Source organism: Chroicocephalus ridibundus, chromosome 1 (genome assembly GCF_963924245.1).
Source record: "Chroicocephalus ridibundus chromosome 1, bChrRid1.1, whole genome shotgun sequence".
Classification (NCBI taxonomy): domain Eukaryota; kingdom Metazoa; phylum Chordata; class Aves; order Charadriiformes; family Laridae; genus Chroicocephalus; species Chroicocephalus ridibundus.
Genome location: NC_086284.1, coordinates 118,249,082 through 118,265,463, shown reverse-complemented (window position 1 = coordinate 118,265,463; position 16,382 = coordinate 118,249,082). Strand labels below are relative to the sequence as shown.

The window sequence follows — 16,382 nt, the reverse complement described above, 5'->3', positions numbered from 1 at the left end:
AATTCTGTTTGGCCACATTGCTGCTCTCCCTCTCTCCTTAAAGATTGCTCTGGACCTATGTCTGCATCCTCTTCTCTAGTTTACTTTGAATTCATCTCTATCTAGTGCCTTCCCCAAAGTGTCATACATCCCTGTGGCTATATATCCAGGAAAGCTGGCCAAATCATTAGTGATGAATAATTTATTAGATAAATTTTACCTCTATTTCAGTTGTGAGTAGTCCGCAAACAGCTTGTGATTTCTGCAAACTTATTATTTGATGTTACTTGCTACATAGTGCCTGACTGGTGTCTTACTCGTGAGCAACTTGCTGGAAATACTTGAAATTTGAGATAATTGGACACAAAGATGATATGAAACTTAGTCCTACAAGAAGCTGAAGATTCATTTCACAAAAAAGGCTTAAGTGGGAAACTGAGTTGTTTGGCTGCAGTCAGCAAGGCTGGGCTCACGCTGGTGGTGAAGAACACGCTTACATCCTCTGCTGAAACAGAGCCCAGAGCAGCGAGCGCCTTGCAGGACTCCGTGTTTCTCATTTCTGACTGGACTTGTCAGCCTCATAGAATCACCTCTCACAGGGGTTTTGCTTTAAAAATGTTTTCTGTCAGTGAAAAAAAAAAATTCAGGGTTCAAAATCAACACACCTGTAAAGGGAAGAAATAGTATTTCAGGATCTTTTAAAGCTCTGCAGTATATCTGCAGAGTCCTGTATGTCTGTTGTTTTGATTTTGATACAGATACCTCCCAATTCCTAGACCTCCTTGGCCTGCTCTACTTGTGCCTGTAAGCCCAAATTTCCTATGATGGCTATATTACCTTCTGAATTTTCTGTCTCCTGCTAGAATTAATTCAGTAGTGTTTCCGAGACTAATTTATTTTCTTTTAAGGTGGGGAGGCAGGGGGCAAAAGAAACACAAATTGCAGTATTTAAGCAAAAAACACATTGGGAAGGAAATTCTCCTTTTCCCCATGCAGCTCTGGTGTATAGAGAAATTAAGAGCAAACTTATCTGCTCTGCTCCAATTCCACTGTGCCACTCAGATGTGAATCCCAGATGCTGCTTTTCTCACACAATGTCCCTTCCCTCTATCATGTTTTCTTCCCATCAGATTTCTCTCCTCAAGGAGGCCCTGTTTCTAGAGTTATGTTTGCTTCAGCTTTCCCTTTTGTTCTCCAGGTACTGCAACAGAGGCTTCTGCCTCAAAACAGTCATTCTTTGCCCCTTAACACTTTCATGCACAGATCCCCAAAACCTCTCTATTCCTTTCACTTCAAACTGCTCAGATTGTCTCACCTTTAATTAAACTTAACCTTTATGTCTCTCTCTACCATTTTTCATGTGTAATACACGCCCTTACAGAGAGAGCGTCAGTTTCTCTGTTACAGTCTCTGTAATAGTTACAGAGGTTACAGTCTTATTTTTTTAACATGCTCCAGATATGAACAGCAAAAGACAGTCCATGTCTTGAAGCTTCCAACTTAGAGAGATGGCAGGCAAAGAACGAGGGAAAAATAGGATTAGTACCTCCTTCATCGAGGAGGAAAAGTGAAGAAAAGCAATATAAAGACCATGCATAGCTCCTCCAGTTTCACAGCAGAGATATTAGTGATACTCGGACCTGGGCCTAGGTGCTCTGAAGCTGTACGGTTCAGTACTTTAACCACAAAGCTGTTTTTCCTTTCTCTCCTGGGTTGCTCCCCACCCTCCTTCTGTTCTCAAGCATGGAGGAGACAGACCACCCTTGCCACTGAGGCTTGGGACCCACCAGTAACTTCTCTTTCCAGTATTATGCTCTGCCCCCCCTGCAGAGCTCCTTCCTATGCACCTTGTGAGTGCTGAGCACGAACAGCAGACGAGGAATGGAGACTGCCCATTGCATGTATAGGCTTTTATTTTCCCCTGCACACTCCCCTGGCTGCTTTGACCAGATTGCTTTCTAGCTCTGTTTCTGTCCTTTTGTTGTCTCTGGATTGGAGAAAGGATGACCCCAAATCTTATTTCTGAGAGTTGTCGCCGATAAGAAATGGAGCACAGACAAAAAGAAACATGGTTTTCATTTTCATATTTTAAAAAAACCCTGTAATTCAGAACCTTCACACATCCTCAGGAAAGGGAGAGGTAATCATTAAGAGGACACTTATCTTTTCAGGTGGGTTTTTCAATCTATTTCTCACTCTGCTGCTTTGGGTGCACTTACTTTTTCTAGCTCAATTTTTTCTATGCATTTCAATGGTTGTCATCAATACAGCATCTGAGAGCCTTCCAATTTTAATCAATTACGCCTTACAAATCACCAGCTTAGAAGAGTCAGGAAATTATCACTGTGGTTTTTTAGCAATAGTAAACTAAGGCAGAGAAATTAAGTAACTTGTCTTCAGTTGCATGTGTGTCTGGGCAGCCCAAGAAGAGCAGCCCCTGATTCTCTCCATTGTGCCTTGATTGAAAGACCCTGTTCAACTTGTTGTCGTTCCCCTCACGGAGATCCACAAGGCTGGCTGTGTCTTTACCTGTCTCTCTATTCCAAGAGGGACAACAACGAGGTCCTACAACTTGATTCATATCTCTTGGGGAGTGGGATTTGCAATAGCCTGATTCAAGTTGCCACTCAAAACTGCCACAGATCTGCTTTCAGTGGTTTTCTCTGCCTCCCCTTGCTACCAGGGAACCCTTAAAAATGCATAATATTTTTTCTTCTGAGGATTATTAACTAAGACTTGGGAAATGCTCAGATATTACAGCAAGAGTGGCTGCAGTCTGGCAGACCCCATATAGAAGGACAAATTCAGTTTTGCACCTATATGAAAAAGAGGGCTGAACTCCTTTTTTCAACCAGATGTACAGCATGCTTTCTGCTGTAGACCTTGGGAATGCATTGGTGCTGCTTACATGAAGAACCAAATTGTTTTTGACCTCAGTGAAGAGGGGGCCAAGAGGGACACATCTGACACCTTTTAGCAACCGCAAGGTTTTCTGTAGAATAGACATGGCCTGTGAAACAAACACACAGCTGGAGTTAGGGTGCTTTTGAAAACATTGTCTTTATTCTTTACCTCCCTTTCTTCGAGGACAGGCTTTTTGCTTATTCCCTCTTCAGAAAGGGACTTTTCTGGCACACAGCCTAGCCTGGTTGGAGATTAGGGATTCTCTCTGCCCCTTCATCCTTGAATATTTCCTTTTAATTTCACAGTTTAAATTCCAATTGTGTAATTACGTTCTGCCTACTCCAAATTCCTCTGTAATTTCAATTGGACACGGTGTCCTTCACTCTCTAGGCTGAACTCTTGCAGTGCTGTGGGGCACTGTTAAAAGGCTGCCACGCTCCACTCTAGTCCCATTTCATGTAAATGGGGAAAGAGAATGGTCCTAGATCCCTTTGAACTAAAACTGCTGCTCCATATAGGCGAGACAGGGGTTGCTATAGAGTGACAAGGCAGTCTTACCCCATGGCAATACACTGGGCACTTTTTACAATGCCTCAGTCTGAACAGATTTTTGGAGTAAAAGTCTAAATCTGTCTGGAGGTATTTCTCCCCCACAACACCATACCCTTTGATCTCAAATAAAGCTGTACAGGGACCCCCAAACCACTACTTTGCTGAATTTATGTGGCCTGAGAGTACCTGCTTGCACCGTTTAACATGGCAGAAATGCCATAGTGATTTAATTTAGGCTCAGGGAGTTGTATAGCAATGGGAGGGTACGCAGCACAGATGCCTAGTTCAGTAAAACACCTTACAAAAACTGGCAAGTCCCATGCTTTTCGTGACCCAACCCCAATACTTCTTGCAGAATTTGCCATGCCAGCATTTTCCCTCAATCCCTACCCCGGTGGCAATCACTCGGGTCCCACCTCCCAGTTTGTTGTATCCCAACATTCCTTTTTTAAGTGTTGGTATCTACTTTACATCGATGTGAGAATATTTCTGCTTCTCCTGCCTCCTCTTGCTTCCCATTTCCTTCCTTACTGTGGCACAGCTGCTTACTTGGTCAGTGTCCCTGTGTGCGGCCCTTCAGGTATTGGAGACAGTCGCCTTTCACATTTCCATCACCTTCTGCTGTGGTCTTCTGTGGAAACTCAGGGCGGAGAACGGGAGGGAGCAAGTGTTGATGGGAGAATGCTCCTTTTGTCATCACTTTGTCTTGTCTTTTAAAACAAAACTTCCTCTCTTTGTACAAGTTCTGTGGCAGGCTCATGGAAAGGAGTTGTTCACCTGGTTTAAAGCGATGTTCTACACAGCTCAGCAAAAGGGAATTGGTTTATTACAGAAACTGAAATTATTTGATGTTTGCGCATCTTCAACCACAAGACATATTCTTTACACCATGTTACACCATTTTCAGAGGAACAGTGGGCTGATACTATAATTAGCAACAGAGTCCTTTACCAAAGTTCATTTCCCTTCACTGCAAAAATACCGCGGGTAGTCCTCCTACCACACAATGATAAATCTTTACCTGAAATAAACATCCAGCTCCTTGCTGGCAGTGCTGTATCTACATGGAGCCTCAGTCACTTTGAATTTTGATGGGGCTTCTGCTTTATATATTCTGCAGATTTGGTCCGTCTCCCAAGGGACATCTTTATGACTGCTCCTGTGGTAGCAGACCTGAGGCTGCTGCTTGCGTCTCTGGCAAACAGCAGATAGATCAGGTGAGATCAAGTAGACCATATTTCCATGTTTCCTTGGTTAGCTCATACTGTTAAAAGTGAGTTGTTGTTAGGAGGAAACAGAGCATGTAATAACTAGAGTTGGGTTTTGTTTGGCTTTGAGTCATAAATCTTAAAGGAAAGGAAAGAGCCATCATGTTCATCCCCAAGTTTGTCATACAATCAGCAAGGGGCAAGGCAGTAGTATGGGCAAGAAAATGAAACATGTGAAGGTACAAGTGCCAGCGGGGGGAAGTCACTGTTGCTTATTGTCAGTTTTGGTGTGACACAGAAAGTTCAGCTAATCCTCTTAGTTACAGAGACACTCGGGTGGGGGGAGATTGTTATCTCAAGCAATTTGCTGGCTCTACTCCTTTTTTCCTTCGAGTTTCTTTTCGCCTAATTGAGCAGCATTTCTTCCTGGGACTGGTTTGCAATAATCCTGGGGCCTCATCTGGGAAAACACTGAAAAATATAGGAAGCAGAAACAGCCCTAGTGAGGCAGCTATCACCATGAGTTTCTCTCTTCAGAAAGGCATCAGGTTTGGCTCCAAGTGCTGAGGATTAAAAATAAGATAAAGATTCAAAGCGATACAGAACAGTCTGTTGATGAGAGTGAGTGATCACTTGGAAAGGTGTATCTCAAACATGAGCTAGAAGGACGAGTAATTAACAGCCATTCAGAAAACAGGAGCTTGACAGTCTGAGGTGGAGCAGGGGTGAGAATTCCACTGGAGTGCATCAGAAATGTGTTGATTCCACTTTCATTGCCAAAGGGATGTATCTGCGGTAAATCTAATCAAGAGTCAAAAGGTGAACAAGAACAATAATAACTGGGGAGGTTTGTTTTTATTTATCCAGGAGATAAGGATTCAACTACAGGAATAGAATCAGAAAAAGGCGCCTCTTTCTGAGCAGACAATTATTCCACCCACGCTCACTCATCATCAAGGTTTTAATATTCTGTTGCTGAGGCTATTTAACAGTTTCTCAGCCTCAAGGCTGGTAATGTCTGTGCAGGTACTCTGCCAGTTGCCACAGGTGTCTTTTTACAAAAGACCTGAATAATTACATGGGATAGTCCTGAAGATGGTGGTAGCCAGGAGCCATTCTTCACTAGACTCCTCCCAGCGCTGTTCCTGGCACTGGAGCAGGGCTGGGGTTACCAGTAGGAGGACACATTTGAAAACCTTATTTCCATGTGCAGACTGAGTCTTAGTCCCTGAAGGCACGAGTCTGTTTCCAGCACCGTGATCTCACATCCCAGGGAAGTAAGGGCTCTGGTTCCCAACCCCTAGTGATTCACCCTGGAGAAGTTTGAGATATTACTGTCTTCAGCTGCCTGCATTACTAAGGTGCTGGCGGTGGTTGACCCAAAGAAGAGGTGGCTGAATGAATGGTGTGTCCACTGGTAACTGTTTGAGCTCGTAGCCTGATGCACTAATGTAAATCTGAATTTAACTGATACCTGTTTACTCTGATATCCTGGACTGAGGACTGCAGAAATGAGTGATTAAAGTCAGGATCATATCAATGTATTTTGCTGTGGTGGCTAAAGAATTTATTACCTCTGCCTGTAGAGATGGGTTACCTTTTCAGTTAGGGCAGCTAGATCCAACAGAGACTGTGAGTCAGAGCTGTCAGATGAGAGAGAAAGGGCCAGAGCACACATCAGTCAGAAAGCAGTTGTAAAATAACTAGTATAGTGCTTTTAAGAGAAAAGATATTCTGCTGATGTCCTACTAGCAGGACATCAGCAGGACAAGGAAATGACAAGTTTGATACGTACGTCACACCTAGACATCCTTTTTGATTTGGCATGAGCTCTTCAAGTCTCTCTCTAGTGTTGGCTAATCTGGGGCCTTGGAAAACCTCCGAGCTCATAGCTCCAGAGGGGTGCCCTGGGTTTTTCCCTGCCTGGATTTGGCGTGTGACACACACATGGTGCCTATCACTGGTTTCCAAACAAAGGAAACCCCAAGAGTGGATCAGACAAGAGTCATGGTGTGTTCCACCAGGTTTTTGACTCGGGTACTTGGAGAATGAGGGCCCCAGTATGTGCCGTGTCTTGTACCTTCAGGTCACTTTTTGGTGTGTCTCTAACGCATGCCTGCTTCGTAGATAATAACTGCATTTCCTTATTTCACCTCCGTATTGTGAGAATAAATGCATTAAAAAGTGTAATTACCAGACGCTATAGAGGTGAGGGCATCTTTAGTTGATCTCTTTCAGTTCTGTTACTTCTTTAAAGATACTGGTAAAATTTGATCAAAGCCAGAATTTGCTTTTCCAAATGGTACTAATTTATGGTTGGATTGTGGGGGGTAGCAGGGGCAGGAAGAAGGGAACTTGTACCTGAGCTACGTGTGACCAGCACAAAGCAGCCTTTGGACCACGAGTTACAAAGGGAATGCTCCATGATGACTCCCCTGAGGGTCTGAGTGCTTCAAACAGCACAAGGAGGAGTAAGGACAGGGCAAGAATTGGTAGATTCACGGGTCTGTCTCTTCCTCATGCAGGTCTGCACAGCTAGCTAGTTGCATGCAGGACTATAGCATGCGTTTTAACCCTCTCAGTGAGCATTTCAGTTTGTAACACTGAAAATATATGGAAAAGTCATATATTTTTTTAGCCACAGATATGCTTCCTGAATGCTACTCTGTAGTATCAGGCTGCAGCTCTCACAGTGAGATAGCATTCACAGTTGCAGACCGTGAAGAAATACGAAATTTATAAAATGCATATATAATTACTTTAAAAACGTGTTTAATAAATATTCTTGTAGTTGTATTTCAAATATGTGAGTGTTAGATTTCTGTTAATCAGGACATGAATGTCTAAAACCACTGGAAGAGACAGCATTGCAGCTGAATGTCATGAATGAAAAAAACATTCACCACTGTGAATTGGACCATCATATTTCCCAATAGCAGCTCCCCGTCTTCCCCTAATTCCCCCCTCCCTTTCCCCTCCCTCCTCAAACACGTACGCATACACTATGGGAGGAATGACAGCTGTTCTTCATGGAATGACAGCCCAGGGATATTGCATCCTCCCTTAAAAAAAAATAGGCAAGGTACAGAATAAGGTCAGTGAAGGGAGACAAAGGGGTCTCCCAGAGATGGCAAAGGGTAATTTATTGACAGATGAGATAGACGTTACTACAGAAAAATATTAAATGGATTCTTTTCCCCTGTCTTTGGAAGGGAAAAAAAAAAAAGTGGGAAGGGTTAGGAAGGACAGATGCCAGAAATAGAGACAAATTTCCCAGGAGAGGAAGAAGAAATCCTGAAGGAAATTAGGATCACGACACAGCCAAAAAAAAATAATAAATCAAAGCCATCCAAAAAACTACGAAATTCTGTCCTAGAATCCTGTATGGAAACAACAAAAAAGGGCAGCAGAGAAGGAACCCCACCACTATCGGCGGCCTCGCTTCAAAGGCACTCTGCGAGAGAAGGAAGCGCTGGTAAAACAGCGCCTGATTAAAAGCCAGTGTTTGAAAAAGGCTGTTGGGAAATTACAGAGCTGTGCATGCACCCGACGTCAGCAGTGAGGAAGACTCTGGGAGCGCTAATCAAAGTGAGGCTGAGGGAGCATATGGAGCATGGAGATTTTATTAAGGACAGGAGCGAGCCAGCATTCATATAATGGGAGCAGCCGAGCTCAGGAGATGGGAGTAAAGAAAAGGCCAGGTCTTCTGGTGAAATGAACTGGCATAGTGCTGTCACCTTTGACAGTATGTCAGTTCCCGCTGCAGGGAAAGAACCTGAGTGAGAGGCTTAAACAGTGGACGTTATGAATCTAGTTTCTCTGGCCTAGATTCGTAGCTTTCCCCAAAATAATTGCGCAGAAGAGGGCAGGAAAAGCTAATGTACCAGTGCACTCTGGTTGGGGTTCTGTAACTCCACGTTGCCCCCAGCCAAGATAGGAAAAGCCCAAGGACATGTTCCTAGAGCTTGGGACATTAGAACAGTTTATGATTTTCACCTGTCAGGGCCAGACTGATGACAGAGGAGTCACCAAGGAAAATTTCCACAGAGATAAAAACAGCAGAACAGAAGAAATATGAAAGAAAACAGATTTAATTTCCATTCACAAGCAGGAATAGATTTAAGCCAAACTATTTTATTCTGCTCCTTCATGCACAGACCATGGTTTTTAGAGTGTGTAACTTGGTCCGTGTGGTGGAATAAGGGACTAGGAAGACTCTTTGTGTGTCCACTGTTATGTTCCATATCCAGTATCCATCTAATCCTGTCACTGTCTGCATAAAACTCAGTAAGACATTTCCCTCAGAGCAGATTCTTCTGCCAGTTGTCTAACCTCACCTAAAATCATGATGGTCCTCCCATTCCAGCAAGCACCTTGATCTTACAAGCAGGTCGAGGGAGGTCATCCTCCCCCTCTACTCTGCCCTGGTGAGGCCGCACCTGGAGTACTGTGTCCAGTTCTGGGCTCCCCGGTTCAAGAGGGACAGGGAACTGCTGGAGAGGGTGCAGCAGATGGCTACCAAGATGATTAGGGGACTGGAACACCTCTCTTATGAAGAAAGGCTGAGGGATTTGGGTCTCTTCAGTCTGGAAGAAAGAAGGCTGAGGGGGGATCTTATCAACACTTATAAATACTTAAAGGGTGGGTGTCAGGAGGATGGGGACAGGATCTTCTCAGTGGTGTCCGGGGACAGGACAAGAGGTAATGGGCACAAACTTGAGCATAGGAAGTTCCACCTAAACATGAGGAGGAACTTCTTTACTTTGAGGGTGGCAGAGCACTGGCACAGGCTGCCCAGAGAGGTGGTGGAGTCTCCAACTCTGGAGACATTCAAAACCCGCCTGGACGCGTTCCTGTGCAACCTGCTGTAGGTGACCCTGCTCTGGCAGGGGGGTTGAACTAGATGATCTCCAGAGGTCCCTTCCAACCCTATGATTCTATGATCTCTTATCACATGCAAGTCTGACAGAGGCACATGGCATTGCGTTGCCCTGTGTTGTCAGCCGACTACTTTCCAAACTAAAAGTCAGGTTAAAAAGTAACAGAATTAATACTAAACACGGGTTTTAAATTATCCAGATGGGTAGCACTCATCCCATCTCTGTGACTGCCATGCTCATGGTAAGGGAATAATAGCCAGTCTACGTGGGGTTTGAAGCTTTGATGCTCCAGAGGCATTTGCAATCTTTTGAGCCTTGGGAGAGTGAGTAGGACAAAGCAAAAGTAAAAGCTGGCACTTTGCTGAGTTTCACTGTTAAATGCTAAGGAAGTGTTAAATGCTAAAGGCGGCTTGTACTTTCAGTAGGTGATACAGCCTAGCTTTCGGCTAGAAGGCTGCTGCATGCTCAAGTGCAGTCTGCCACATGGAGCCGGAACCAATCTGATTGTTTATGAATCATTTCTCAAACAGAAGAACATAGGTAAAGCTGCCAGTTTTGCCAGGAATGTAAGCCCCGTCCATGTGATGGCCTGCATTTATATTTGAAACCACCTGCACCATCGCAGTGTGACCCAGATCCAAAAGATGATCTAGGCTCTGTAAAATTCAGCGCAGCATATCTAGCTTTTATTTAGGGACTTGCCTTCCTACCCATCCTGCAGTTCTCCGTTAGGTACCTGGCTTCCTTATGTAACTGCCCTGACACCACCACAATGGATGGGGAATCTCTTCAAAAAATAAATAAAAAAACACAAGGATCAGGTCTGCTCCAGTCTTAAGGTGGAATTTCTACCCTGCTATATTTGAGGATTCCCACTGAGGTAGAGTCCTGCTGGCTTTTTTATCTTGGAGATAGCAGTCTGAGTGGCCACAGGGTACACTGTGGCTACAGGGTAGTCACTAACACCATGCCCCCACCTCTAAAAAAGGATTAATTTTCTGTCAAATCAACAGGCTGATCTGACAAGCCCTATACTCAGGTCATTGCTCAATCTGACATAAGCAATGTGATGTCAGTGTGCTGCCTGGAGGCTGGGGAAGGCAAGGTGAGGGAGATGGGACCACCACTTCTGGCAGCAGTCTGCAATTACGCTGGATTAGCCATAAACATGAAGTGACAACGAAGCACTTCTTTCTAGCCTGGGCGAAACTTTACCTTCGGTTATTACACCAACCCTTATACACACAGACAAAACGTAGCCCATAAGCAACAGGTGACAAAAAGCAGAGAGCAGCCTTTTTCAATGCAGTAGCTCAGTGTCCAGGCCATCTTAGGAGACGGGAAATAGCGCTTTAACTCACCGCAAGAACCTGAATCTGTGTCTGAGGAAGCGGCAGGCTCTTTCCCTGTGTTGTCGGTTTTTCTGGAGTGAGAGAGTCCCGCATCCTTTGAATCGGTTATTTAATTATTCTTTGGACCAGAAAGATGAAGCACAACTTCGTAGATTACCAGTCAGGAACAGTGACTTGGGAGGGGAAAAACCTGCACTGATGAACGCTTAACTCTTTCACATTGCATATTCTCTGGAAAAAGGTCTGAAACATATGTCAGCCCCTCTCAGGCGAACACCTTAATCACCAGTTTAGAGAGTCGTGCTCGTGCTCTCTGGAGGCCAGTGAGTATTTAATTGTGCCAGATAGAGCGGAGTGATCGCTCAGGGAGAATGACTTTGTTACTGAGATGAATCTTCTGAAATTTTCTGCAGACTGCTGCAGCATTCGTGTACAACGCTGGGCTCAGTTTCTGGGTCTCAAATACACTGACAGATGCAATCTCCTTCTCCCAGCCTGGGTCTGTTTCGTTCATTTAATTTGTAAGTGTTTTAGGGTGAGAACATCTTGAATTGTGCTGCGTGCAATACATACTGCAATGGGGTCGTGGTGCTAGTTAAGAGCTCTGGATACTAATGGAGTAACAGTAAATAACTACATCCTTAGCTATTACTAAGCCCAAAAGGATGCGGAGAAATAAAAGGTCATAGAGGGGAAATATTTGGAAGTGTTGAGCGTGGATATCATATGAAAAAGACCCTTTGCACGAAGGGCAGGAAAAGCACAGCGTCTCCCTGCATCAAGGTCAGAAACGGATCTCAGGCAGAGCTCTTTTGTAGCATTACGGTAGGCAGAGGTGGCCATGTTCTCTGTGAAAAAGATTTGTGGTCTTAAAGGTAAACTAAAACACCAGTTTAAAATGCCGGTTCTCTATGTGGCAAAGAAAATGTAACAATTCTTGGGGAAAAAGGGAAAAATGAGCTGAAGGCAAACAAATTTCTGTTCCTGTTTCCCTGTGAATAAAGTGGAGGTTATATTCCCTATTAACTTTGGCAACCAACACTGAAAAAATTCTTTGGCATCTTCATATAGAAAACGCCTATTTTTGAAATCCAACATTTGTACTTTTTCCTTAATTGGGCTAAATTTTTTAAAACACGGGACTGACCTGTCAGAAATATTTTTGATGGTGTCTGCCTTTTTCTAGTGCTTCTGCAGTGAATAGCTATGATTTATTTTTTTGCAAAAGAGAGACTATTTCACTGAAAATTTCTAGGAGAAAAGTAATTTCTACTTAGTGGTAGCATTAAAGCCAATTGGGCCACATTCTGCTGCCAATGCAGTTCCGGGGACACTTGGAAAATATTTTGAACAGCAGGGAAGAACAGTGATTACCACTACACAGTCTCTCAATGGTGTGAATACTGTGGGTTATTTTCCCTTTGACTGTTTATGGCCTATTTACAGTATAATCACACCAAATCAGGTTATAACATGGCACTTTTTTTTTTTTTAAGTGAAAATAGAATCTAGCATCATTTTTTTATTTACTGTAGCTCCCCCTAAGAGCTAAGGAATTTCCAGGCACTAAGCAAGGATGATCTCTTCTCCAAGGCATTCATAACTGAAGGAGAGACAAGAAGAAAAATGACTACGAAAAATAGCAGGGAAGTTATTTACAATTTCTATACACCTGCAATAGCTATACTGTTGTCGACATAGCAAAAAATGGAATTAAAAGGGGATTTAATTGTGGACAGAAGAGAGATTTGACGATGAAGTGAGGGATTATTTCACAGTGCGTGACTGTCATCAGACCAAGCAGTGGACACGCATATGAGAACAGTTCAGTGAAATATTCTTATCAGCCCATCCATACCAGGCAGTGGCACTATGTTACGGGATTAGAAGAAAACACTTAGTTGTTTGAAGAAAACACTTAGTTGTTTGAACTTGTACTGGCAGCTCTGCCGCGTTACAGATCACCTGTTAGATTGTTGGAGCAAAAGTCTCACCCAAGTTACCTGCTCACCAGAGAAAATCTGGCATAAAAATTAGGCAGCACTAAACCCCTGGCTTTCTAGCATCTCTTGTAGCCAGTGGGGACAATATCTGCTAGCCAGCACGGAGAAGGGCTGGGCATCGGTCACCTGAGAAAGCAGAAGATGCAAACTTCTGCCAGAGATCTGCTGCTGGAAAGCAATGTCCCAGCTGCCTCCCCAGTGAGCCTATGGGAAAACCAGTATTGCTCCCCAGTGTTAAGAAGGATGCACACAGACCAAAAGGATGGCTTCCTAAGCTGATCCACGGGAGTTAGCAAAGGAGACGCTTTCAAAGAGACAGCCATGTTTTCCATTCTTTACACTATGATACTATCTCACAATTGTGATTCCTTTTTGCTGTGAAGGAGAAATGAGCTTAAATGAGGAATTACATATTGGTTTACATTGTCTTATTAATAACCCCTTGCTTTTTTTGTTTGTTTGTTTGTTTTCTTGTTTGGGTTTTTTTTTTTTGTTTGAGACCTTGGCCTTTCTGTGACTGTTCACTCAACTCCTGCTCAGATTTTGGCTAACCCAGCTCATGCTAAGGCCTGATGCATGCTAGGAGCAGCACCATTAGGTCAAAGCCGGAGCACGAGGAAGGCAGGACAAGTGGCCAGAAAGAGCTAAAGGGCCATCATGCAGCCATGTTCACCTCCAAATTGCGGTCTCCTGCAGACAGCATCTTTTGTCTGGGGGTTTCCTCTAAATTTAAATTTAAGAGATCCAAACAGACATTTTATTGGTGTCAGAAGTGGGATCTCTCTTGGATATGCACTGTTGGCAAGCACAAGCTTCTTTGCCATGCCTGTTGAGGCAATTGGTTTGACGTGAGTGTAAAGATACTGTGTCTGTGTGCCTGTGTTTGTCTGTGCGCTGAAAAACTAGTCACTGAGTGGCAACGGCTGGGAGAAAAATTTGAGAAAAAGGGATGGTGAAATCCCAAGTGGGATTTGTCTTGGGTCGAGAGCTACTGCACAAGTGCTGATTGTATCTGGCAGGAGTTTGCCAGATGGAGGGATTCTTGTAAGTTAAAGAAGGGAAAGGGGAAAGATGCTGTGTGCTGGCTACTAGGCAGTTGTTGTAGGGCAGCAACAGATATGATCAATGAGTTGAAAGGGGGGAATGTGCAGTTGAAAAAGGAAAATGAGGAAGAGAAAAATGGAAAGAATACTTGGGAAGATCACTGCACAAGCTGAAGAGCACAGGAGAAAGTTGTTGGAAGCTACTGTAGTAGACCTGGTTAAAGTCTATTGTGCTATGTATGATGCTGATTAGGACGGGGCTCTCTGGAAAGAAGCAGACCTGCGAACCTTCCCCTCAGGGCCAGGCTGTAGTGAGGATGATTCCCTGCCTGCTGCCCTCTTGACACCGGTAATCAAGACTGAACAACAGAGCATACCTACCGGGGCACAAACCCCACCTCCCTCCACAACTACTCCTCGAGGGTTTACTGCCGTAGAGTAAGAGGTCTGGGGGAGAGATACCGAGTTCCCCCAAGGGACACACCTGGGGACTGACCAGCACGGATCTGGACAGCCAGAGCTCCACCTTGTCCCAGCTAAAGCTCCAGCGTCAGCATTAGCTCTGGGATTATTGTTGGATACTGTGGGGCCAAACATTACCAGTCCCTTATAGATTTGCGCTTTGCACTGGGGAGGCAAGATGCATCCCACTGACCACGGGGGGAAAAGTGTGTGGCCCTGGGCCTCGGTAGCCAGCCTGCAAACCACCCTGCTGAAAACTGTGATTTTAGCTGAATTAGAAGGACCAGCACCCGTTGCCTTGGGTGCCAGACAACCTCCTCCCACAGAGACACATCCCTGGGAGGTGATTTGTGAGCCTGTACGCTTCTGACCTGCAATAAGAAAGCTGAGGGGGTGTTGAAATTTTAGCTTTAGCCATTAAGACAGGCTTAAACAGTATTACTTTCCAAGAGGTCCTTCAACAGAGGACCTCTAGCTAGCAGATTTACCACTACAAGCGCCAAGGGATAAAAAACAGGGGAGAGCCTCAGCTAAAGTAAATGTAACAGAAAAGAGCCAGCCTGTCTCCGTGCAAAAAAAAAAAAACAAAAGCAAAAAGGGGAAATTGGGAAACACCCTCAATTAGAAATAAGAGATGATGGAAAATGTGTTTTGAGAAGGGGCTCTCTCTGAGTTAGTTCAATGGGCTACCAACTCCCTTTCTGTGGCAACTGGCTGGGTTTCCCTCATCCACTTTTCATGATGGCCCTCGGGGACCTATGTCAGGAGATGGGGGTGACACCGTACGGTTTAAAAGGATAACGACAGAGGAGCCAAAGAATGCAAGGGGTGTGAGCTCGAGGATATACCCAAATCTATCAGCACTAACCTAGGGCGTGAATAAGTGGGAAACGAGGGTGGGGGCTTGGTTTAGTGGCAGTACTGGCTGCCGCTACTCCCACTGCTGAGGACCCCAGTCCTGAGACGATGGTCGCTGCTAATGGTCCCTACGTTACAACTTTCCTCATTGACACAGGGGCCTGGATATCGCTGGTAGGTAAGGACAGTTACAAAGGACAGCCTCTGCTTAGCAAGCAGTTAGTTTCTATTGTAGGCGTTAATGGGAAAATCACTAACCACCCACTGGTCAGGGCTAAACTAATTCTGTCTAATGGACAGACAATCTGCCTGACCTTACTTTTAGGTTCCCGTAATGTATTGGGTATGGATGTATTGAAGAGTCAGTCATGGGTGGACTCGTGGGGAAAATGGGAAATAGGGACACCACCCCCTTTGCCCCACAGGTCACCTCCCACAAATACACCCTTGACTGTTAATGTGTTGCAAACAGCTGTCCCTTTACCCCATAGCAAGCTAGTTAATATTCCGCGATACAAATTATGTTCTGCTGCTATTCGTCCTGTTATGGAATTGATAAAGGAGCTAGACGAACAGGGAATCATCGTCACGTCTCATTTCCCCTACAATTCTCCTTTAGGGCCAGTAAAGAAACCTAATGGCAAGTGGCGACTAACAGTAGATTACAGAGCCTTGAACACTGCCACTGAACAGCTCACTGCAGCTGTACCCAGTATAAACCATATAGTCAGTTTTCTTAATGAGCAATGCCCTGCGCTGAACCAACAGCAGCAGGATGCTTTGAACACCTCAGTGTGGCATCCAGGAGATCGGGTGAGATTTCAACGCCCATCACTCGGAAAAGACTGGGTCACTTTGCAGCCCTTTTGAAGGAAAGGAATATGGGAAACTGTGGCTACCGTGGGAGTGAAATTAATCATTACTGAGGCTTGTATATGATCCAAGACCTAGGTCTTCTTTCCCTCTCCCTAGGAACTGCTGAACTCCTGGACAAATAAGTGAAAGCTGTCATTCAACATGCATATTGTGGAAGGTATCCATCTAGAAAGTACACTAAGCATTCCCTGGAACTTTGTTAATACTCTCTATGGTAAAGGGCCATCACCAGAGATAAGGTCAGCAACATCTAAAAAGTCAAGAG

General features: G+C 44.5%; 1 protein-coding gene across 1 annotated transcript in view; it reads left to right on the top strand.

Annotated features, from left to right (window-relative positions):
* GPA33 (glycoprotein A33) overlaps window positions 1-16,382 on the top strand; it is a 54,850-nt gene that overhangs the window by 880 nt on the left and 37,588 nt on the right. The gene's annotated exons all lie outside the window — the stretch shown is intronic.